This window comes from Bufo bufo, chromosome 5, assembly GCF_905171765.1.
Source record: "Bufo bufo chromosome 5, aBufBuf1.1, whole genome shotgun sequence".
NCBI lineage: Eukaryota > Metazoa > Chordata > Amphibia > Anura > Bufonidae > Bufo > Bufo bufo.
Window position 1 is genome coordinate 374642912 of NC_053393.1, and position 26357 is coordinate 374669268.

Consider the following 26357-nt stretch of genomic DNA (forward strand, 5'->3'; position numbering starts at 1 on the left):
AGTTAGCGGGTCCAATCCTTCTCTGCCCCATCTTCATCTGCCAGGGAAGCCATACCCACTAGAATGTAGGCTAGTTCCACCAGAAACAGAGTGTTCGGCCGACAACACTTTAATGTCTATGTGATGTGTTTCCTATAAACTCTGACAGTTGCTCCTCAGCATCGGATAACAAAACTTACTCAAATCAAGTGATGCATCCCAAGAAAGTGTTGGTTTGTCATCTGATGCTGAGCAGCAGCTGTGAGAATTTTGGATGGTGTATGGCGAATCTCAGTGAAAACGACTTGCATTAGAGTTGACCAGGTCCCGATAGCCAGTTAGCGCCTAATTGTACATCTTATGCCAGGGGTGCCCAACCTATGGCCCTCCTGTTGTTGCAAAGCTACAACTCCCAACATGCCCTGATGGCTGTAGGCTGTCCAGGTACACTGGGAGTTGTAGTTTGGAAACAGCTGGAGGACCGCAGGTTGGGCATCCCTGTCTTATGCTAATATATTTTTGCTACCCTGCGTAACAACAATAAGGCAGCCTATAGGATTGCACGTTGTTTCCAGACCTGTGCTTATGTATATGGGTCCTCCGTTTGTTCGACAGCACTGATTGTATGTACGCTTCATTTTTTGGTTATTTATTGTAAGCAGACCACTTGTTTTCACCTAAAACACAGCCCCCATTTTGTTCTGTTTTCCCATCAATAGTTTAACTATTACACTCTGTGGGAACTCTACAACTGTGCCATGCTTCCCCTTCGGGCAGTCGTTTGCTCTTTGCAATGTTTTTGTATTCATTGAGTTCTGTGTATAACTATGTAATGTGAGTTATTAATGCTCTTTCCAGTGTTATAACAGAAGTATTTACCGGTGTTCAGAGACATAGCTTGGAGAAAATTCCCCCGTACCTTTGCATGTAATGACTTTAACATGGTATAGGATCCTATTTATTACTTTATATAGTAAGGCCGGGTCACTGCTATTTTTCTTCCGTTAGAGGAGCAGAATAACAGAAGTGCCGGATAGGGCACACAACTGGACCCCGAATGGAGCTCAACAGACTCAATTGACTACAATGGGGCAGGATTTTTTTTGTCCGGTCTTTTTAATGGAGACTGAGCTTTCAAAGCAGATGTGAACTCACCCTAAGATACAGTAGGTCCATCTAGCATTGGTGCTTTTTGATGAAATTGTCATGTATTGCCATCAGAACTCTATACTCCCCATTTCTCGTCCTGCCGTCTTATGTGGCAGCAGGCATTTGGTCCCCTCAAGCACCACGGCCTGGGTGCATCTGCAGTGCAATCCCTCATAGGAAGCCTTCTAAAATTGTATTGCATTGATAGAACTAATTCAAATACAAATGCTATAGACTTGTTTGAAATGTAATTTAGATGAAAGAACCTATAATTATTGCGTGTATGACAGAACGCTTGTTTGTTGTGTGGTACTATCCATAGTAATGCATGACAACTCGTGGCCTCTTGGTAGTCCGTCATGCATAGGGTTTGTGTTGCGGAACAAGCAAATTTTAAATGAGTGGGATGAAAGTTTAGGTTTGGTATAGGATGTGTATGTTACGCTACAGCCTACTTTAGACGGTTTAAGAAGCTAGGACCTATAGTGTAATGTGAGGAATGCAAGGGAGGGAAAACTGTGAGATAGAGGGCACCAAAAATAATCTCCACAATAACTTGCTTGATCACATGGGAATGATGAAGTAGTTTTTGCATGGTACATTTCAAGGGCAGGGTGCAGTAACCTGTGAAGGCAAGATCAAATGCACAGGAGGACTACGGATGATCATCATAGCACTGGAGACGTCTACATCCTTTGTATTATTCTAAGTTGGACATAAACCATATCACTTTTGATGTGTTTTTTCTTCATGGTGAAGGTGGGTGCACATACTGTATATCAGTTGTGTCCGGTCAGGTATTTGATGCAGAACCTGGACACAACTGATGTGTGTGTACTAGACTTTTGTGAAGTTTAGTGTAGTCTACCATCCACAGCCTGGATCCACCGGACCAAAAAAGTTGCATGCTATGGCGGACTGATGTCCCATAGAAAACCGTAGGATCAGTTTCCCTCTGGAGTTTCTGTACCATGCCAGAGGGAAACAACAGTAACTGGTAGGATATATGGAAACCAACATGTGTTGTCAATGGGCAGAGAGGAGAAAGCCGCTGCCAGACACTTCTTGTGGTAGCTTATCTCTAAGAAACTAAAGGATAGGGCGAACTGAATTTTTCACCCAATCCTTCTCTAACCCTACAGCTGTCAGGAAAAAGTGGATGGGGCACTCCTGGCATTAGATTGTCAGCCAAACCCACTAATGTGCACGGGGAGACTTAAAGGGGTTGTGCAGTGCAAATATATTGATGACCTATCCTTAGGATAGATCTTCAACATCACATCGGCAAGGGAGTGATGCTCCCGGCACCGATCGATCAGCTATTAGAACTTAAAGTCGTAGTGGCACTCACACAGCTGACCGGCCGGGGTGCCGAGAGTTGAACCCCCTCCACCGATCTAATGTTGATGATCTATGCTGTGGATAGCTCATCAGTATCTTTGTACTGTACCACCCCTTTAAGATGTGCTAGTTTTTGATACCGGTGCAGCAAGATGACTTGATTGTCAAATTGATGACTTACCTGAATATTATAGAAAAAGAACAAAAACAATTAATGCTTTATTTGCATCTCTACGGCTGTCAGACCCCCTCAGGCGGGTTTGTTCAGATGGATCCCCCACCCACATTCACAAGAAAAGCGGCACCAGACGTGTTGTCTAGCAGCCGCATTTTAGATGCAAATATGAACAGTCTTAAAGTCCAGGAACGTGTGCAGCCTGTTGTGTTGCAGGGACCCCGATGTAAAGTATATAAAAACTTTTAAACTCCTTTTTAAATCTTGCTTCCCCTAATCCTATTATTGCTTCCCTTTATCTAGTCAAAAATTAAGAAATGGGATGAGCCAGAGCCAATCCTTCACTTAAATGGATGCACTGTGCCTCCGACCCTGAAGGGGTTAGCAGGAGTGGAGCTGGAGACAGGCTGGGCACCTAGACAGGCATCACTGGTTGGGGAAGTGAAACATGCAGGCTGCTCCCACAAGATGGGGGAAGTTGCTTCAGTAGATCACAGAGCTGCAGGGAGGGGGCCATGGCAATATGATTTCCATTAAAATGTTTGCTGCTAGGCCACAGCGTGGGATTCTTCAGTTTCTAAGGGGTTAATTGGACATGTGCGGTTTTGTATCTAAAAACGGTTGCAAATGGGCGTGAAGAGAATCTTCTATATTTCTAGGGCTTTTGCTTATTAACAGAATGTCTGTCTTTTATTGCTTTCTAACTTTTCTTTTCTTTTTAGTCTGCATAACGCAGCCCACTGCTATAGAACAAAATACGGTACTGCGTCTAACCTTTACGGTGGCTGCACGCGGTGCCGATTTCGTGCAGAAAAAAACGCAGCGTAGTACAGTATCAGCAAAGTGTATGAGATTAGACAAGTCTCATCCACACTTTGCTTTTTTTTTTTTTTCTGCGCAGAAATTGTGACCTGCTTTGTGGATTTTGAAATCGCAGTTTGTCAATTTGTTGTGTTTTTTTTCAATGGTACGGCGAGCTCTGCCGAAAATCAGCATCAAAAATAGACAAAAAACTTGATAAATCGTGTGGCTTTGGTGCAGACTTCATTTGGATATTCTCCACATAAATCTGCACTGTGTGCAGCGTTCACTCCACAATGTCGTCACATCTTACCTGACAGATATTCATTTTAATTCAGGCTTTTTCTGATATATTGGTGTTTCTATTGTTAGCTTAAAGGGGTTATCCAATCCCCATATTGACCCCCAGAATGCCCAGGCCACTCCTGTAGAGCATACTTACCTGCTCCACGGCACCCGCGTCACTCCGGATCCCTGCACGGCCACCACTGCATCTAACCGTCGCGCGGATCACCCGGCAACAGGGGGAGTAGCCAATAGCAGATCGCGACAGTGACCAGCCTCCTTAACACCACCCGCAATGCTAGGGAGGCTGGTCACCGTCACAGCCTGCTATTGGCTGCTTCGCCCCATCACTGGATGTTTTGATCCGCGCGACGGGAGATGCAGTGGTGGCCGTGCAGGGATCCGGAGGGACACAGCAGGTAAGTATGCTCTAGAGGAGGGGCCCGGGCATTCTGGGGTAGTGTTAGCTTGTATGTGGTGTTTTTAAAGGGATTATCCATCTTCAGGGGCCTTTCTTGACCCCCGTCCAACTGGGTGTTACGTGTTCCACTGCAGACAATGACTGGTCTCAGCGGTGACTTGACCCCCATGCTTGCATCATGTTGATTGGTCATGTGACACATGCGGGATATGTCAGCACTGTGGCTAGTCATTGGCTGCAGCGGCACGTGTGACCTCCTTCAAAACAGATGACAATTGACAATAGGGACCATAGTGGGGGGGGGGGGGGAGCATGTAGATATTCTTCCCTCCATAAATCCAGTGATGTGGGGGGTGTCTGTCCAAAAGGCCCTGAAGGCGGATAACCCAAGGCTGACATTTCTGTAGAGATTTTGTGGGGCCAACAACCTTAGATGTTAGATCATAGTAAAGATGACTGTATAAATGGTAAAATAATTCAATCAGATATCTGACACAAATAAGATATAAAGTCCAGTCACTGTTATCATTAGTATTGCCTCATGTGGATGGTGGTGGATGGAGGCCTCCTATTGTGGTGGTGACCTTTATTTTGTTAGGAGTCTTTCATATGGATGATGGGAAATTCGTACTTGTTCCAGATGGTGACGTTTTTAAACAGACGGCACATGGATGGTGTCTGTGTACGGTTGGTTTTACCTGCAGACCCATTCATTTGAATAAATGAGTGTTGCTGGAAAAAAAAGATTAAAGTTACAACATGCTGTGATTTTCTTGGCATGGACCAGTGGTCCATGTGGAAAATCTCTCATGTGAAGATATCCATTCAGTTGAATGGGTCAGTTCAGACCGGGTGCTGTCCTTCCTAAACTTGGACAGCCCCTAAAACCACACCCAGAGCGTGCTACGTTTGGATGAAAAATGCCACAAGAAGGCTGTTTACTGTAGACTTTGCTCTTGGGGAGATAAACCGCTGCCAGAGACGTCCGACAGTGGGTTCTCTCAATTTGCTACATATACATGCTTGGCAGAGCATGTATATGTATGGGAGGACAGAGTGAGAAAGCGGTCGGTCAAACCGTCGTATTCCCGTGATGCTTCCACCTGCCAATATCTGTTGGTCTGGTTGAGTAGGGTGCAATGACATTTCAGCCATAGAAAAATAACACCCCATGGAAGCCATTAGACAACAAAACATTTCTATGTCATTTTAGAAACCTCACCGTGGCTTATTAACAATGTACCTATTGATACCACTATGTGGATATTGAGAAGGTGCTTCAGAGGTTCCTCCAAATGCAGTGTCTGAATACACCCCAATTCTAGGAAATGTAAGGCTACCTCTGTGACTTGATAAAGAACAATCGGTCCGATGCCTACTCTTGGTTGCTCTGGGCAACTACTCCACTTTACCATTGCACCAGTTTTGGTACATTTACCCCACTATATGATTCAAAGTCGACTAAAAATTTTATTGTGAGGAAGATGAAGCAAAGGAATAATGAGTAGTTGCCCATGGCAATCAGTCTAAATCCAACACCTTTAACAATGGGAAATTAAACAAAGACCTGATTGGTTGCTATGGGCAACTGCTCCACTTTCCTCTGCACAAGTTCTTAGACAGTTCCTCCCAGTGTTTGACTGGGGTGCCTAGGAGATCACTGTGCAGGTACATGCAGACATTTCCTGACTCCTGTTCGCAAATTCCTTAAAATTGCGCCAACACACATTTATTTTCTGGTGTGGCCTGCGCCGCAGACTCTTGTCCTGGAGACCTTGTGGGTCATTTATCACACACTGGCATTTCACGCTGGTCTTTGATATCCCCTGGGCTAATTTTTGAGGAGGCGCAAGCCTCACGCAGTCCATACATCTAGATTGAAATCTACTCCAGCCCCTGACTACAGTACATTTCAATCGCCAGGAAACTGACGTAAATGTTAGTGAATTTGCTGTGTACGAGGGGCCCACCTGCCTCTGGGGGATTCACCTGTGGCCAGTCCGAGCCTGGTTCCTTCTGTCTTTTTATCTTTTTAAGAAGCCTGAAACGTTGTACTGTTACCCATCCAGACCAACATGTAGGTTATAGTTTTTAGAGACTTTTATGAACATATGCTTACACTTGCTGTGATTTATACAATTTTACATTTGCTAGACTACAATTTATGTGAGGAAGCAGCAGTGCGCAGTGGGGCACAGTGATGGACTAGAAGATCTGTGTATCTCTACCTCTTGCTGCTGACTAAACAGTTCTGTCAGCTGGCAGTCGAGGCCTGAGGATTTGTGATAGTTGTTGGAAGGGTGTGGAGGAGATGCAGAGCAGGGGGGAGGGGGATGAATGCTCTGGGCACCAACTGTTGCTCCTTTCAAGCCTTGTGGCTGAGACAAGTTCACATATTACGTTTGTTTTGTTGCCGTTTTTTTCTCCTTGTTTTAACCCTTTTCATCATTTGTAGACCTTTTTTGTATACTTTGTAAACACTGATGCTTCAGGCTTTGACTTGGTGTGGCTTTTGTAAGCCTTAATGGACTGTGTTTAGAAAAAACGGAAAGTGATACAGATGTCCATAACGGCCAATCAAGTCACCAGCCGGATGCTATGGGCAACTGCTTTGCTGTTCTTCTGTACTACTGTTTGGGCAGGTGGACCGATGTAACGTTAGCTGGCCTAGCTATCAATGCCTAGTGAGTAGTGTTGAGCGAACTTGTGGTTTCAAGTTCGGTGTACAAGGTTCAGGTTATTTAAGAACTCTGTTTATGGATTCCGCTACCACGGACCAAAAAGTTTTATGGTCCGTGGTAGCGGAATCCATAACAGAATTCTTAGATAACCCGGAACCTTGTACGCCGAACTTGAAACCACAAGTTCGATCATCCCTACTAGTGAGACTTGGTGCTGCCTTCTGAAGACCTTTTCTGCAGCTGCCATCATCTTCTTATGTTTTCTAATGTAATTGGAACGTTTCTTTGGCGTAATATTCTACTTTACATTAGCAAAATATGGCACATTTGTATAGAGTGGACTTTCCAAGATGACTGAGTAAAGAACAGCAGCAAGCTAACATCTAGTCTAAGGATCCTATCTGTGTTTTTTTTTTTCCCCTGGCGAGGCCATGTTTCAGCATGTAACCTCTGCTAAGATTCCTTCAAGTCACAATAGATTCTGCCACTCCCCAGGGCCAAGAAACTTTGTGGTGTTTTGTCGATGATTGCCTCTACTTCTTACTCCATGGAGGGATACAGAGACGCACCTTCATTTTACTGCTTCCTAGAGCTGGTTATGAATATTTTACAGTTGATGATGTGCAGTGCCCATTCTACATGGCAGAATCGTCATAGCGGGACGGGCACTGTGCTGACAGTGATCTCCGAAGGAGACCCTCTTTATATCATATTGTGTTGGGGTAAAGATGTTGAGTGTTCTGGTAAGATAATCCTACAAATGAATGTACAGCTATTGTGAGTGAATTCTTGCATGTTATCACATTGGCTCTGTTCTTTGACTGTTTGGCCGCCCCTTGCTCGGCCTGTTTGGTCCCGGCTTAAAAGGTACCATTGTTTGTTCATTAAACATAGGGTGCAGCTTGCTTCCAGGGTGACTGTGGTTCTATTGCTGCTGTTCCACTCTGATAGTACACACTATAAGTTACCTTTGTACACCGGAGAGCATCCTGCTGCTGGGGGAAGGTGCAGCCAGACGAAAAAGGCTTTTTTTTTTCTCTTTTCTTGCCAAGGTAAATCAAATGGCAGAACTACTCTACTAGGGCTTGTTCAGACCCATCAGAATGAAAGTTGTTTGAATCGGCTTTTTATGTTACAAACTGAGTAAATAAAGTTTTGGCAAAATGATATGGTCTCGACCAGAGGATATTGCCTTAAAGGGGTAATCCAACAGTATAGGCACCCCCCCACACACAATGCCCAGGGCCCCTCCTATGGAAGATGCTTATCTGGTTCCCGGCACCCACGACCCTCCAGAACGCTGCACAGCCACTGCTGCATCTCCTCGTCGCGTGGATCACAACACTCGGTGATGGGGGGGGGGGGGGGATGTTTGGTGCAGCCAATAGCAGGCCGCGACGGTAACCAGCCCCCTTGCATCACGGGTGACGCTAAGGAAGCAGGTCACCGTCACGGCCTGCTATTGGCTGCACCCCACCCGTCACCAGTTATTTTGATCCATGCGGCGGCGGCCGTGCAGGGATCTGGAGGGACGTGGGTGAGTGGGTAAGTATATTCCATAGGAAGAAAGTAGCCATGTTTTTCTAGTTTTGGACAACCCCTTTAAGTACCTTCCCAAAGTAGACACCTGAAATAATAAGGGAACATGATGGTGTGACCTTCATACGTTTAGTTTTCACCTTTTACCTAGACCAGTATACGATACTGTTGTTAAAGCTCTATCCTCTACACAATTGCCATTTCTCTCTCCCCATGGTATTTGCCATCATCATGATGTATTTTTACAAGTTTCTCATGACTTGTCTGAGCTGCTGCTTCAGGACAGTATTACAGAAATGTGTGCATGGCGTACGGGGATGCAACTTTTTATATTTCCGTGGCTTCTTTCTAACTTTGCCCCTTGTTAAACTTTAAAAACTTCATAAAAAGTCAAATATAAAAAGTAACGCGGCATGGATGCTTGTAGGGCTGAGCAGGCAAAGTTCTGCTATCGGGTTTAGTACAGTTCATGCGCAGGTTTCAGTAAACATTAACCATTATTATCAGAGCTTGCAGTGTGCTGAGTGGTTAGCAAAGAGAATGTACCCACAGACTCAGATGAAGCAAATGAGTCCAAGGTTAAAAGGATGAGAGCTCTTTTCTTCTATTTATTTTTACCAATCATGTGGTCTGCTTCATTCTGCCTATCATTCATTCAGGGAGGGAGGGAGGGGTGGGGGGGGGGGGGGGGGGGGGGGAGAAATCGGGAAAGAATGTCCTAAAGAATATTAGTATTTGGAAACTTTTTGCAGTTGTGTGACCCTTTGCAATTGCCCTTGGCTAGAGTAATGCAGTGTTGATGCCAACGGTGTATCCATATTTCCATCACTTTGCAGACATCAGGAGGTGTGAAATGTTAATTTTTTTTTACTTTATTTTTTTTATTTTTTTAGTAGTTCTTCTCTGGGGATTATGCAGATTTAGCATTTCAGGATGTCTAGGATAAAGCAACGTCCTGAACTATAGGGTGGGTGGTGTTTGCGAAGGGTTAATGGTACATGGTGACACTACAGGCAGTTTACTCTTCTCTTCACTGATGGATTTCACCTTCTGCTTACAGAGCACCGCTGTCAGTCAGGGAGAATGAGCAGGGCGGGGAAGCTGCTGGCAGGGTGGTGATTGGCAAGAGTAGGAGCCACACACTGGTGGGAGGAGGAGGAGGAGGAGAGCGGCTGCAGCAACAGTTGGCCAATGTTCTTGCCTTGTACTTTGGCCTGCATCCTCTTGCCTGGAGATTTGTAGCAGAAAAGGGAGCGAGAGATTAGCCGAGAGATTTTGCAATAGCAGGTCTGCAGCGATGTGCACCTATTACTCATTCCTCCAAGTTGGATTTGAGGAGAGGAAAACTGGATGCTTTACAGCCTGTTTCATGTAGCATCAGTAAATAGATGGAGTCATCTCAGCTGGGAATAGTGTGTGTATATATAATATATATATATATATATATATATATATATATATATATATATATATATATATATATTACACCGCTATTGATAAACGGGCAAATATTTAACCAGGGTAACTAGCATACAGGGTACTAGTGTACAATTAGCAGGTGAAGATAACTTTATCTTTGGTGTATGCGTAGTAAAGGACAATTCACAAAGATTGTGTTGCATCATGTATTGGTATTACAGAAAGGCTGCCGTTATTCTATTAGAACCTTACTTTATATAAAATCTTTGTTTTTGTCAAAGGTGAAGGTAGTGATTTTTTTCAGAAAAATGGTTTAGACTCTGGTTACATTTGTCTTTTATTTTTTTATCAGGTTCACGGTTTTTGATGGTAGCATGCCAACAAAAACTGTGCAGTATCAGATTGTAACAGATCAAATCTGTCCAGGATCCTGAAAATAGAAGCCTGTGCAAAAAGAGCCTTGATTGTATAGTACAAAATTTTAGGGGAAAAGACTTTGTAGTCTTAGGCCTGTTTTCAAATAGTCATTATATGTAAACCTAAACTTTAGAGCCTACAAAGAATAGGTATAATAGAAATATTTGTGCCTCTTCTGTGTTTTGGACCCACTCCTGGTTTTGACTTGACAAATATTGATGCAATAATGCTGACCGATATAGCAGGCAATTATTGGGAATGAAGAGAACATTCCCTGTAATTGCTTGCTGGTCAGGGAGATGAGAGCTGCATTTACATGCAGCAATCATGTCTTTTGTATTGGGACGAGCAATTGCTATTGTGATCACTGATCCCCATGGAGAGCGGTTGTTTCCCTGTTTATACAGGCTGATCTGCTGCACAGAAACAATGATTTCTTTTATTAATTTTTTTGGTGCCAGACGATCACTTGAAGGACGAGGGTTTCTTTGTTCGTCGAGTGATCGCCAGCACTTTTTACACAGGCCACTAATTGGGAATGAGCGTTTCTACAAATGCTCATCCCTGATGATTGGCCTAATTAAGTTTCAATATGGCTTCCTATCACAAAATATAATGGCCCTATATTTTAGGGTCATTAAAAAATAGTGTTTACGTGATGACGTGTAAATGCCAAACAATAGGTTATGCCATTTTATTAGTTGGACAAAAGTATTACAGTAAACAAGAGAACAGTGATGATTTTTAAACATATTTTACAAAGTGTCTCTTGACTTCTATGTTTTTCCCCTTGTCATGGTAGACCTGTGAACCCTGTTGATGAAGTGGTTAAATACCCACTTAGATCTTCATTATGAACCAGGTCTTCATGTATTGACTATCAGAGCAATCCATCCAGCAAAATGATTGCTCTTTATATCAAGACTAAGTGATTTATTGAGGGCAAAACTGTTCACCAGTGATGATGAGGATGAGCGTGTAGTCTTCCATGCTCTATCCTTCTCGCCCCACTGTGTGGGAGGAGAGGAGACAGCAACCCTCCATTTCACTGTAGAATCAGAATCCTCCATACAGACTTTTTTTTTTGCTTCATGAATGGACCATTTGTTAGTGAGTGCACAACTGTTAGATGTAGCCTGCCCAACATCCCACACTACTCCACAGTAACTGCATCCCCACTGTATTCTGTCATTCTTTCACTAACTGGCCTACCGAAATGTGTCGGTGATAATGACGTCCTACCCGGCTTCTATGTTTAGCATTTTCCTCCTGTACTTTATACCGGTGTCTTTAAAGAGGACCTGTCACCTCTCCTGACATGTGTTTTAGTAACTTCTTGCATTCCCCATGTAATGACATTTCTGGAGCATCTTTTCTTGGAACTCTGTTCATGCGCTGTTCATCTGTTTTTCCTACTATAAATAATCAAGGCTTGTCCTTACACAGGTCTGCCACAGGTACCACTGATAGGACAGTGTAAGAATGCATGGACATAACCCTGACCAGGAAGCGCACAACAAGATCCTACAGATTATTTTATTTCATGTGGAATGCCATTATTTACTAAAACCGAAAAGTCAGGGGTGGCGACAGGTCCTCCTTGAGATTAGTTCCTCATCATGATTCTTTTCTTTAGGACCAATAATTTTTTTAATGCCTGTGTGACAAAATATTGTCGCTCAGGGATTTTACGGCAAGTACAGGAGATTAGGGCGAAGTGGGGACGTGTTGGGTTCCGTCCCCTGCAAATTTACTATTTTGAAAAAGTAGACGGGCTGGAGTTGTTTTTCAGAATGCCATATGTGCGCCTAATTTATTACGAGGCACCCACCTCGTCATAAATAAGCTGTATACTATGGCATCCCTGGGGGGGGACAACCGTCTTAGTAAATGTCCCTCATAAAGTTCAAGCCATTTGAAGGCTGTGGAAAGCCGGTGCATCAGGGCTTTTACCACCAGCAGCATCCTGGAAGCTGTGTACATGTTTCAGGAGGTTCTTCTGTTGCCAGGCACTCACATTTCAGGTCTGCAGGCCATCTCATCTCATTTGTGGCCTCCTTGCAAATACCTTCGTTGTGGAATGCTGGCTTTCCAGTGCTACCTTCTAGGGGTGGGGATTGCTTTTGGCCAATTACAAATCCTGCACAAAGAAGTCATGGCACAGTGCCTTGCAAAGTGTTAGCCCCCTTCCATAAATGAGGTACAAGCAAGATTACAATCTGAATATTTTGGTCTGACATTTTCGTCAGCCATGTGCTCGCTAGTAAAATAAAACCAGTGGCATAAATGAAATGTGCAGATTGTCCTGTTCTAGGCTCTGCAAGAAGAGTTGGCTCTCGAGTGCTTGCGCCAGTGGTGCCCTGGGATTCTGCATGACACCTTTCATCAAGGACATCAAGGGATTGTTCTTTCTATCTATAATGCCATCGGCATAGGAAGCTGTAGCAGTCCTCAGCTTTTCACTGGAAGCCCATCTGTATTCCATATCTAGAAATCTGCCTTCCATGGTAAGCAAATAGAAGCTGAGGCAGTACTCCAATATATACATGCCTTTATTCACCCGTGTATGTATTTATTGGTGCTCTGCCTCAAGTTCTATTTTTTTGATGTGGAGGCCTCTGGGTCGGGTGCTGCAAGGCTTACGCCTTTTTATAGGATTGTCCAGTGCTGCTGACCTCTGTGATGGGTGCTGATGCCAAAAACAGGACCGTGAGTAAGAGCTGTACACTGCCCGATGGATGATAACGCATACATCAGCACTTGTTTGCACCGGCCTGATGTAAACTGAGTGTGGGAGGAATGATTGCCACCTCCGGAATTTTAAGCAGGATGTAAAGTTGATCACTGCAGAAAAGATGTATGGTAGATGTACTCCCTCAATCTTCGTACAGAAATCGGCTCCCATAGTTTTCAGGGTAACCTTTGGATTTCTGCCATGGTTTCTGCAGCAAATTTTCCAAAAGGATATGTCCGCTATGCGAACATACCCTTAAGGGTGCATTCACTTGACCATATTTTTGGTCTGCATTTAATCCACATTAATTTCTATGGGGCAGCAAAAAAAAATGCAGATGTCATCCATGCACGCTCTGCAAATTATAGAACATGTCCTATTCTTGTCCGTTTTGCAGACCAGAATAGGCATTTTTTCAATGGGGCCCGAGAAAAGTGCAGGGACCGCAAAACAGATACGGTTGTGTGAATACACCTTAAGGGTCCATTCACACGTCCGTAGTGTATTGCGGATCCGCAATACACCCGGCTGGCACCACCATAGAAATGCCTATTCTTGTCCGCAATTGCAGACAAGAATAGGACATGTTCTGATTTTTTTTTCGGAGCTGCGGACCGGAAGATCGGCGGCGCGCTCTGGAATTGCGGATGCGGGCAGCACACTGTGTGCTGTCCGCATCCATTCCTGCCCCATAGAGAATGAATGGATCCGCACCCGTTCCGCAATTTGCTGAACGGATGTGGACCCATTATTACAAACGTGTGAATGGAGCCTAAAGCCTCTTGCACACGACCATTTGGCTTTTTCAGCATATTGCGGTCCGCAAAACACGTATCGGCAAAAAATACGAATGACGTCTGTGCATTCTGTTTTTTGCGGAACGGAACAGCTGGCCCCTGATAGAACAGTCCTATCCTTGTCCGTTATGTGGACAATAATAGGACATGTTCTATCTTTGGACGGAAAAACAGAAATACGGAAACGGAAGGCATACAGAGTACCTTCCATTTTTATTTATTTTTTTGCGGATCCATTGAAATGAATGATTCCGTATACGGAACGCAAAAAAACGGAATGTAAACAGGGAAAAAAAAAAACGTTTGTGTGCATGAGGCCTAAGGCTGAGTTCACATCTACATTGTGAATTCTGTGTTTCTGTTCCATCATAGCAGCAGAAAAAAAGGAGCTGTTACTATTGATGCCCTTTCCTCAGGATAGGCTATGGATCAGTGGTGGTCAGACACCCCGCATCCCGCTGATCTGGTGCCGGAACTACATAGCACTGTCCATTGTGTAGTTGACGGAGGTGGTTATCGCAGTGTTGCTTCCATTCACTGCAGTAACCAGCTCTGTCCACTACACAGTGGATGGAGCCGTGTAGTTCTGGCGCCAAACTCTGTCACCGAAGCTACTGCAGAACAGCTGATTGATGGACTTATGGGGTGTCAGACCCCCGCAGATCAGATATTGATGGCCTATCCTGAGGATGGGCCATCAGTGGTAAAATCCTGGACAACCCATTTTAGGGCCCATTTACACAACTGTATATTTCTGTATGCATCTGTTCCGCAATTTTGCGGATCGGATGTGGACCCATTTATTTCAATGGGGCTGCAAAAGATGCGGACAGCAAATCGTTTGCTGTTCACATCCGTATGTCCGTTCTGCAGCCCCCGCAAAAATGCATAAGGCCCACGATCCGTATCCTTGTTTGGCAGATCTGTAAAAAATGGATATGGTCGTGTGAATGAGCCCTTGAGCTATGGATTATCCTTCCAATGACAAAGATCAGCAGTGCCCTATGGACCCTGTGGACTTAGTGTTTTTTTTTTTTTGGGTTCCGTCAAGGTCTCAGTCACTTTACCGGACAAAATAGTGCTGGATGCTGCTCTATGTTTTCTGTCAAATGTGACATAGGCTGTGAACGTTGCCTCCAATGCGGATATGAGTACAGCCTCAGCACGCTTTTTTTTTTTTTTTGTATTGTGCTTCATCCATTTAGGGGGTGTCAGGAAGCAAGGCCAGCATTGTGCTATTGTTTCAGCTGCAGTAACAACATCTACAGCAACTTAGGAGATGTCCAACGGTTGCTATTTTTAAAGCAAGGGAAACAGAAGATTGCTGGGCGACTGGGGCTCCACGAGCCTGCAGTTGTGGTTTTGGGTCCATGGTATTTGCATACAATCCTGAATAAGTCGTTTGACTTGTAGGTTGGTCACTTTTGCAGGCAGATTGAAGGAAACAAGCATGTATAAGGACTAGCTCTACACGGCGCTGTCTAGCCGGTGATGCTGTACGGGCGAAACTCGAAAAATTAAAATATCGTGCAAAAGTCCATTTATTTCAGTAATGCAACTTAAAATTAGAATTTTGTGAAAAGGTTCAATATTCTAGGCTCAAAGTGTCACCCTCTAGTCAACGAATTAATCCATACCCCCTGAGCAAAGGGTACCTGAGATTGTGACTTTGCGGTTTTCATTAGGCTCCTTTCACACCTGCGTTACGTGCGGATCCGTCTGGTAGCTGCACAGACGGATCCGCACCTATAATGCAAACGCTTGTATCCTTTCAGAACGGATCCGTTTGCATTATTCTTTTTAAAAGAAAAAGTCTAAGTCAAAACGGATCCTTCCTGACTTACATTGAAAGTAAATGGGGGACGAATCCGTTTTCAACTGCACCATATTGTGTCAGTAAAAACGGATCCGTTGGGCTCCGCATCGCCAGGCGGACACTAAAGCGCTGCAAGCAGGTGTCCGCGTCCAGAGCGGAATGGAGGCTGAACGGAGCCAAACTGATGCATTCTGAACGGATCCTTAACCATTCAGGATGCATTGGGGCTGAACTGATCCGTTTTGAACCGTTTGTGAGAGCCCTGAAACGGATCTCGCAAACGGAATTCAAAACGCCAGTGTGAAAGTAGCGCAAGCTATAAGCCATAATCATCCAAAGGCCTCATGCACACGAATGTTGTTTGTTTCCGTGTCTGTTCTGTTTTTTTGTTTTTTTTTGCGGATAGGATGCAGACCCATTCATTTCAATGGGTCCGCAAAAAATGCGGACAGCACACTGCGTGCTATCCGCATCCGTATGTCCGTTCCGTAGCCCTGCAAAAAAAAAATTGAACATGTCCTATTCTTGTCCGTTTTTAGGCATTTTTACAATGGATCCGCAAAAAAACCAAAAAACGGATGTCATCTGTTAGTTTTTTTTGGCGGATCTGCAATTTGTGGACCGCAAAACACATACAGTCGTGTGCGTGTATCCAAACTATAACAAATAAAGGCTTGAAATATCTCGCTTTGCATGTAATGAGTCTCTCTCATATGTTAGTTTCACCTTTTAAGTCGCATTACTGAAATAAATGAACTTTGCACGATATTCAAATTTTTCGCATTTCACCTGTATATATACGCCGCCGTTCCTTTGCGGCCGCGCTATGCTTTGCATCATGAAGGTGTGATGGGAGAAAGGCCCGTAGCGAGGTACAGGCCTCAGGACTGCGGTACGATCACCAGCCAGGCACACAATGCCGTCTAACAGGTTTAACAAGATTTTCTGAATCTGTTTGCTGCGAAGTAGCATCTGATTATTTTTCTTTTCTCTTTCTTTACAACCCCTGTCCCGCCATGAAAACTTTTTGGAGGTGCAGTCTTTTTTTTTTTTTTTCTAAAGATGTTTTAGTTGGTTGGTGGGTGGGGGGGGGGGGGGGGTTGTGAAGGACACGAAGCATCATAAGAAACAGCAGCTGGCAAAGAAAGACTCTGCTGTTTAGGTCTTAAGACACAGAACTTGCACATGTCTATGCCCATCATACTACGGTGCAGAAGTCGAGAGCCAGTATTCTTAACCCTCTAGTGCCAGGCAGGCTATTGTGTTCTCCCAGTCTAAAGGTCTACGTCCTGATGGCAAAAAAAATAATTGTTTTTGTTTTAGGTTAATTCCTGACGTTCTAGAGGAGGTCTTTTTTTTTTTTTTCTTGTTATGTGCCACCCACCACATTGTAGGGTATAAGTAACCGTTCATGTAGTGGACGGATGATGCGGATTAATCCAATCTCTTCTGCGACTTTGTAGAATTAGCTGCAAATCTTGGGCGTTCTTGGATTGAGGTTGAGGCGGTGCGGCTCAGACCCTGTTAATGTACCGCTGCCCCCTTATAATATTTCCTAGGCTGAAGGCTAATGTGTCGTTTTGCTGTTGCCGTAAACAGGCCATATATAGTGCATCTGCTGCTGGCTAGCCTGACCTATCCTGTGACAGAAGCATTCCTTGGCTCCTTCAGAGCCTGAGTAGGATGACCGGTTTGTGTGTGTGACATACAGCCATCTCCCTGCTCCATGGCCACACCTGCCTGAGCACATGGACAGCAAGGATCTGACTCCGAAGCCTACCCGCCTTCTTCACCTCCTCTAGAAAGGAGGCGCCAACATAGCATCTGAACTAGTTCTTCTCTGCCATTCTCTTATTACAAACCTCATGTGACTTCCAAATGTTGGAAAAGCACATGATGCTGGTACTGTGTCCTATTTTATGCTGCAGATGATGCTTTGGAAGCCAGCTTTTCTTTTCCTCTTAACTTTTTTTTTTTTTTTTTTACTATTTCAGTCTGGTTGTGTTATACAATACGTGCTGCATAATCGCATCTTCCGGATAATGGGATGGTTAGATAAAACGATATAAAATATAAATTCAATTGGCTCAAGATGTTATGCTACAACAAGGAATTGGTTAAGGCCTCGTGCACACGAACGTTGTTTGTTTCCGTGTCCGTTCCGTTTTTATTTCTTTGCGGATAGGATGCAGACCCATTCATTTCAATGGGTCCACAAAAAATAGTTACAACTGATCCGCAAAAAAAAAACGGATGGCATACGGATGTCATCCGTTTTATTTTTTGCGGACTGCAAAACACATACGGTCGTGTGCATGTAGCCTAATTCAGTGCTCAGCCACGTGCGTCCTAGTCTTGTGAAATTCCACATTAGGCTTCTTTCACACATCATTTTTTTTGTGGCAGTTTTTGTGACTTGTACAAAATGGCATGAAATTTCATACACTTTTTTTTTTTTTTTCTCTTTTAGGTGATTTTGTATTTTAACACATTTTTTACATGCCAAAGCTTAATATGATTACACAATTGACCCCAACCTTAGTTTCAAAATTCCCATAGACTTACTACTATAAAAAAAAAAAGCTAAATTATGTATAGTTGACTAACCTCTGCAGCATTTTTGTTGCTTATTTGTTTTTGGGTTTTTTTGTGCCGTTTTGGGCCAAATAGTATGTTTGAGCACAGACTGCTGGGCCGATTCTCCTGCCACTATTAAAGAGCAGCGGTGACATGTCTTATACAGTACGTGACCGCTGCAGCCAATCACTGTTCTTAGCTGACACTGTCACATGCTGAGATGTGGCATGTGATCGCTGCAACCAATCACTACTGTCCTCGGTAATAGACCACTGAGGACAGCAATTGGTGGCAGTGGACACGTGCCTTATCCCGAAACGCCACCGCTCCTGTTTGTGACAGGAGAATTGCCGGAGAGAACGGTACTGGAGAAAAGGATGAGTATAATATGTTTAATTAATTATATTTAAGTCATTATTGGGCTTGTCCGAGATTTTTAATTATCGCGAACAACCTCTTTAAACGTTGGTAAGCATGCTTGTACTGTAAGGCTGAAGCTTCTAGGAGCTATTCATGAGATTGATAGGATGTGTAAGTAATGTATGATAAATGTTATGGAAATCTTCTATACTAATAAGATGGACACAGGCCACCATTATAACTCCAGCAGAAGTATTCCCATGACTTCTAGCACTCCTGGTCCAGCCAAGCAAGGATAGTCAAAAGAACACCGATTTAATGGAGGCTTTGAGAGGCAGCTGATGCGAGTGGACGGAGTGCTCCAGCTGGAAGTCATTACTTGCAGAATGGTGCTCTCATGCAGACAAATGCTATCCTTGTTTCGAGCGCCTGTACTGTGAAACACACTGCCGTCCTCTTCCACACTGTGCAGGCTTTGTACTATGTGCATGGTCCATATCCAACATCAAGCATTGGGTACCTTGGCGCAGTATCGGCATTTGGGCTACAAGATATTTATTATAGACCCCACCACATAAGAAAACCCTAAAATGAATAGTTATGATATCTTTTGTTTGCAAGCCTTGAGACAGATTTACTAATCCTAATAATCTAGTCAACTTAGCCTAGACTGAAGAGGTGCCAAATGTATCACAGTGGCTCAGACTGGATGATGCATTTGGCGCATCTTTAGACACTTTTGTCTGATTTTACACCACCTATTGGTGGGCTTACTTTGCTCAAATGTTGCTGTATATTAAAGGAGTTTTCCAAGATTTTAATACTGATGACCTATCCTCTGGAGAGGTCATCAGTATCTGATCAGTGGGGGTCCGACACCCGGGACCCCCACCAATTAACTGGGGGCAGCAGCGGTCCTCATTCTATGGGATCACCACTACTCTGCGATCCTGGCCGCAAAAGGTGTCGCCATGTAGCCCTTGCCTAATGGCCTTGTGCGAAACGATCGTTCACCGAATGATTGATCAACTGCTGTTCAACCGACTTCTATCTGATCTGTATGGCCACATAGCCTCTTCTAGGGGAACAAACATATAGGGGGGAATTTATCACTGAAGGGGTGTTTGAGGCTATTCTTTTTTTTGACTGGAGTGGTTTTGTGCACTACAGCCAAATTTACTTAGGCTACTTTCACACTTGCGGCAGAGAGATCCGGCAAGCAGTTCCGTCGCCGGAACTGCCTGCCGGATCAGGCAAAATGTATGCTAACTGATGGCATTAGTAAGACTGATCAGAATCCTGATCAGTCTTAAAAATGCCTGATCAGTCGAAAAAATGCATTGAAATGCCGGATCCGTCTTTCCGTGTCATCCGGCAAAAACGGATCCGGCATTTATTTTTTCACCTTTTTTTCAGTCTGCGCATGCGCATACCGGAAGGACGGATCCGGCATTCCGGTATTCTGAATGCCGGATCCGGCACTAATACATTCCTATGGGAAAAAATGCCTGATCCGGCATTCAGGCAAGTCTTCAGCTTTTTTAGCCGGAGATAAAACCGTAGCATGCTACGGTTTTCTCTTTTGCCTGATCAGTCAAAACGACTGAACTGAAGACATCCTGATGCAAACTGAACGGATTACTCTCCATTCAGAATGCATGGGGACATACCTAAACAGTTCTTTTCGGGTATAGAGCCCCTGTGACGGAACTCAATGCCGGAAAAGAACAACGCAAGTGTGAAAGTAGCCTAAGATGGCACTCAGTTTTTTTAAAATTTGGCACAAGTGTGATGTGGTTTCGCCACTGTCAGTGAATGCCAGAGGGTTGCCTGTCGTGAATATGCAAATTTTTAAAAAGTCGGCCGTCATAAATAAGACCTCTGTTCTAATCTAATATGTAATCCCAACCAACTTTACGCTCCACTTAAGAAAGTGGCGAAGCTCCTCAAAAGTCGCAATAAAATTGCACAAAATGTGGCATGCACCATTTTTACTGGGGTAGCAGATTTGATAAAAGTCCCCCATACTGTATATGGAGATCGAAGCCTATATGAGCATCTCCATCTCAACAGCCTGCAGATCCAATTGTACTTTGAAGTCGCCTCTCTAGGATTTCTGAACGCTCTCTTGTGTTCTTCCTTTAGTGTTACGAATTCTCAACTCCTGTTAAATCGTGTCAAAAGATTTCCATACAATGTAGAACCAAGCTTTCATATACATTTCAAAGGGAGCAAATATACTCAAGAAAAAGCCAGCGCATCCCAGACAATAGATGAGAATGACAAGGTGTCAAGCGCAGGAAGTGACGGTAAATAAATCTCTAAAACCATCACTTGGGTCAGGCCTAGTCGGAATACCTGCTAGATCCCCCTAATATCTAATGGTATGGAGTATTTTTTACTCCACGCAATGCATTTCGGAAAGTTTTATTGATGTTGGTCCCATCCTTTGTGTTTGGTTCTCTGTGATTACAGAATATAGCTTGTAGTTGATCACTAAGGCAGAAATGTGTCTGTACATGATAGAGATGCCTCATCAAGGAGGAATAGTCTACATTCCATGGTCCTTCTATACACGATAAGCATCTGGGATGTTGTATTAACCCTGACGTTTCCACAGTCCACGGTAGTGTGGAGGCGTCCATTTTGTTTGTATTTCTATGTAGGGCTCCTTCATGTAGTTTTATTTTCTTGTATTTTACGGTTCATGAAAAAATGCATTTTACAATGGCAGTGTATCTATAATTTCTAAAAACGTATCGTAAATCAGTCCCAAGTTTTGATCAGTGGTGGACAGGGTGCTGAGACCCTCACCCATCGCTAAAAAGAGGAGGCCGAAGTACAAACTCTTCTCACTAGCTGTAGATGAACTCATAGGAGCTCTAACCATACAAAATGCTTGCAGTTGGTGGAGGTCTCGGCACAGTCACCCACCGATCAAAACTCTTGAAGCATCAAAAGTTTTTTAGAAAAGAGAAATAGGCCTCATGCACACGACTGTTGTGTGTATTGCAGTCCGCAAATTGCGTATGGCGTCTGTGTGCGTTCCGCAATTTCCGGAACGGCACAGACAGCCATTGATATAACTGCCTATTCTTGTCCGCAAAACGGACAATAATAGGTTATTTTTTTTTTGGGCAGACCACAGAACGGAGCAACGGATGCAGACAGCACACGGAGTGCTGTCCGCATCTTTTGCGGCCCCATTGAAGTGATTGGGTCCGCACCCGAGCCGCAATAACTGCGGCTCGGATGCGGACCAAAACAACGGTCGTGTGCATGAGGCCTTATACTGTAAATGTAATGTGTTTTTTAGTGGTATATTTAGTGTCATTTTGTACATGCATTTTTTTGTCATGCTGTCTTTTAGGCCCTATAGAGAAGTAACTGTTGTTAAATCCAAACCTGGTGGATTTTTAGCCACAAGTCGCGGGGTACTGCAACCTGCTTTTGAGATTTGGTTGAACTTTTTAGACAGCCCAATTTCAACTTCAAATCGCACACAATGGGGGAGATTTAGCAAAACTGGTGTAAAGGAGAACTGGCTTTGTTGCCCATAGCAACCAATCAGATACCACCTTTCATTTTCAATAGGAGCTCTCAAAAATGAAAGGTGGAACCTGATTGGTTGCTATGGGCCTTGAAGCCAATTTTCCTTTACACCAGTTGTCGAAGACTTGGATCTCCATAGAGTAGTTAGGCTGAAAGCACCCTTATGATTTGTCCATCTTTGACACACACAGAAATAGCTGGGTTTCATAATGGCTTGATCTTTCTCAAGCAGACCCAGGTATTACGAAAGGCTGAATATAGCTATTTCTTTGTATGACACTTTGGATTAAATAAATGTGAGCAAATTATAAGGTTGCTGTCATCGTGACTACGTTTTGGTGTTTGTGGATGGTTGCGCACTTGCCATCTACCTGTCTTTCTCAGCCCGATGTTGTCCCAGCTATTATATTCCTCCTGTGTGTCCGAGACTTGATGGCGCGTGACCAAAGTCTTGGTGTAGCCTTAGGCTACGTCTACACGACGACATTTGTCGCGTGACAATAAGTCGCGCGACAGACAGGGCACAACTACACTGCAAAATTTGTCGTGCGACATTTTGTTGCACTAATGTCGCGCGACAATATTTATAATGGCAGTCTATGGTGTCGCACTGCAACATGCAACATACTCTCGAATGGATTTTCTGCGACTGTTGCGTCGCAGTCGCAGCATGTTGCATGTTGCAGTGCGGCACCATAGACTGCCATTATAAAAATTGTCGCGCGACAAATGTCGTCGTGTAGACGTAGCCTTATAATCTGATTGTAAGGTGCTGGGGGATATGTTGGCGCTATATAAAGAGTATTATTATAAGCTGGCTATACACATAAAGTCGTCATCTCTCAGCCGTAACTGCCACATTATATCGGCTACATTCACACGTGTGGCGGCCATTTTTCAGTAACTGTTGTCATACAGCTGTTTTGAGAACCCTTTTTTTTTTTTTCTAACGGACCGTGAATACCGGCTGTCCAAAAATAGGACATGTCCTATTTTGTCTGTTTTTGTGGCCTGACAGCTCCCATACAATTTGAAGGGGGCTGTTTTTCAGAAAGGCATCCATGAAAAACTGACAGGTTCACAGTTTTTCACGCCCTTTTTTTTTTTTTCCCCCACTGTCATGTAAACGTAGCCTTACTGTGTTTTAATGGGAATCTGTCACTATGTTTGGAGCCACCAGCGTTTTGGTGTCCGTCTGACGATGCAGAGGCAAGCAGATCCGTCTGACACACAATGTAAGTCAATAGGGGCGGATCCATTTTCACTGGCACAATAGAAAACAAATCCGTCCCCCATTGACTTTCAATGGTGTTCAAGGCGGATCCGTTTTGGCTATGTTACAGATAATACGAACGGATTCGTTCTGAACTGGTACATGCGGTTGTATTATCTGAACGGAAGCGCTTGTGCCGATCCATGACGGATCCGCACCAAACGCAAGTGTGAAAGTAGCCCTAATGCTGAAAGCAAAAACCTAGCTGTATAAATTTATGGTGGTGATTTTTGTGGGCCCAAACCTAGTGATAGGTTTCCTATAAAAGGATTCAGCAGTTTTTTTTGAAGCTGTGAGTCGTGCAGAGGCTGGATCCCATTGTCAGGAGAATCGGGATCCCACGTCTGTTACTAAACAGCTGCAGTAACCTCTGTGCTTTACTTTTCAGTGTGCAAACAGCGTGCTTTGCATTGGGGGAGGGAAGGATGCGGACGGTTTATCAGTTGTAGGTGGTATATGGTACAGTTTCAGGCAGGGCTGTGCTGTCCAGGAAGCTGTTGTCTTGATGCTTCCTGGTGATGCTGCAAGGCTTGTTTATGAGTATAGTATTACACCCGGATCCATTGCTTCTTCTCCTATACGATACACTCGGCAGAAATGCCTGCATTTACACTCTTCTGTTTGTAACCAGTTCTCCACCATCTTTTCCCAGTAGTAGGAATTTTCAGGGGCACTGTTGCGATGCCATGGGTTTATTGGTCCAAGAACGGTCATGGCTTTTCCTTTGCTAGTTATCCACTGTTCATCTACTAGAGGTGGACTCTGCCTAGTTTCTAAAAAGGTTCTTTTATTTAGTATTTGTAGCCCCCCATTGCCTTTCCTAGTTATGTGTCCATAAGTTTTCTGACCTTCGAGAAAGCTCCAAGCATCGGGCTGCTGAAAAGGCTTCTGGGAAGATCTTCCCTTGGGCAGCGTTCCAAAGCTCTGAGCAGTAATATCTAAACCAGCTGAAGAGACCTCGAGAGCCAAGAGTAGCAGCATGGTTCACAGCAGCAGGAAATCCATCTCCTAAACAGCATAGCAGCGGCACCAATAGGGGATTGTCCTGTCCCCTCCTCCAGCACACAGGACACTCACGTATAAGGACGCCACTCGCCTCAAGGTTACAATCTCATGTCTGCATTTCCCCCCGTTCTTACTATATTGTCCCTATGCACAAAGTAAATCCATTAGCACGTAACCCCATTTTATTGTAAATCCGGAAAAGTGACAAGAATGGCATCAAAAGAATTTTTTATTTGTTTGTTACCCCTTTTTAGAGGGCATGCACTAATGGGTGCCGTTTTTCTGTCCTGTGGCTTCTAGACACAGTTACCTTAGGGCTCATGCACACGAACGTATTCTCTTTCCGTGTCTGTTCCGTTCATTTCAACGGGTCCGCAAAAAAAAAAACGGAAGGTGCATTCCGTTTCCGTATTTTCGTTCCGCAAAAGGATCAAACATGTCCTATTATTGTCCACATTACGGACAAGGATAGTACTGTTCTATTATGGGCCAGCTCTTACGTTCCACAAAATATGCACATGGATGTCAATCGTATCTTTTGTGAATCTGTTTTTTTGCGGACCGCAGAATACATACGGCCCTTATTCTACGTGGTATCAGAATGTCAAAAGTTTTATATAGCGCCATCTAGGTAATTATAGAGCATGCATAATACAACTCGGTTCAAACTAAAGAAATCACAGCGTACACTAGTATCATTAGATGAAAGACCCCTATGCATGGTTGCACTGGGCCTACCAAAAAAATAATTCTGAGACTGCACGCTCAAAGTATATAGGACATGCACCAATCTACTTTTAAGTAAAGGCTCAAGTATGCGGCTATCTATTGTAGTGTAATCAGATGATGTGAGTACAGTACAATAGACCCACAGTCAGATAGGAACTCACTGAATCAGGTCAGATGTCCTGGAGATGCGGCCAACTCACGGGCCCTGTTTCCCGGATTGCACACAGTCGTGCGCATGAGCCCTACTTGTTGCCATTCCAGGACATTAATAAGATTCAATAGTATAAGAGGTGAACCTAGACTGAAAAAATTAAGTAGACATCAGGAAGCATTATTGTTTCCTTGATAAGATGACGGTGGACCCCTGTCCAGTTACACAGGCCTATACAGTATGTTCTCCTGAGATCTGGTTACTGGTTCCAAGATCTGCTCTAGCTTCTGCTAGTCCTTAGGCGACTTGTTTTATTAGGGGTCCATTATTGGGCCCAATGATGGGCCAGAACAACCATGCTTATGAGTTTACAGTCAATAAGGAATAAGGGGTAGGTACGAGATCTGGGTAGGAATTGGGGAACCACATCAGTAAATGCCACCTCAAACTAATTCTTATTGGTATGTACACATTTATACTTGGTGGTATTATCATCAATAATGTTGTACTAGATCCAGGTAACTGTTTGCAGACCGTTTCTCATCTTTCTAAGACTGGCCATCATTACTACTCTGATTGTAGGAGACTGATGGAGCAATGGTGGAGTTTACGTCTTTAAATTAGTATTAGCGTGACTGTAATTATGTGAATAGTCAGATTATAGGCCAAAGAGATCTCTTTGTAAATGAATGCAGGGTTGGATTGGGCTAGTGTGCAGGGTGTTAATCTCCCCAGAGTGCACTGGTTTCCACACATTCCATAGGAGAACAGCACCGCTAAGTAAAGCACTTGTACCAAGCAAGCTAGTTTGGAGAAAGCAGACCAGTATATTAGTTTAGTTTTTTATTATACTATTATCGAGGTCTCATCATTGAGTTTCACCTTATTTGTCTTTTTGTTCATTTTACACCTTCACTTTTTTTTTTTTTTCACATTAGTCATGTCTATTTAAGGCTTGTCCTTTAACACAGATCTCATTGACAGGACCGATGATTGATTTCATAGCTAGGAAAGGAGCAGAAATCCATAAGCGAGGTCTTTGTTGCCTATGTAGGATTGTAACTTTTGTGCTCTGAAATAATCAATAGTGAGCCTTGTCACAAGGGTGCACCTCCTGAGCTAGGATGGGTCTCTTATCTCTTATGAGAGGAGATGG

At 43.8% G+C, this 26357-nt stretch overlaps 1 protein-coding gene across 3 annotated transcripts in view; it reads left to right on the top strand.

The window, feature by feature from the left end:
- RREB1 (ras responsive element binding protein 1) overlaps positions 1-26357 on the top strand; it is a 74945-nt gene that overhangs the window by 11337 nt on the left and 37251 nt on the right. The window lies entirely within an intron of this gene.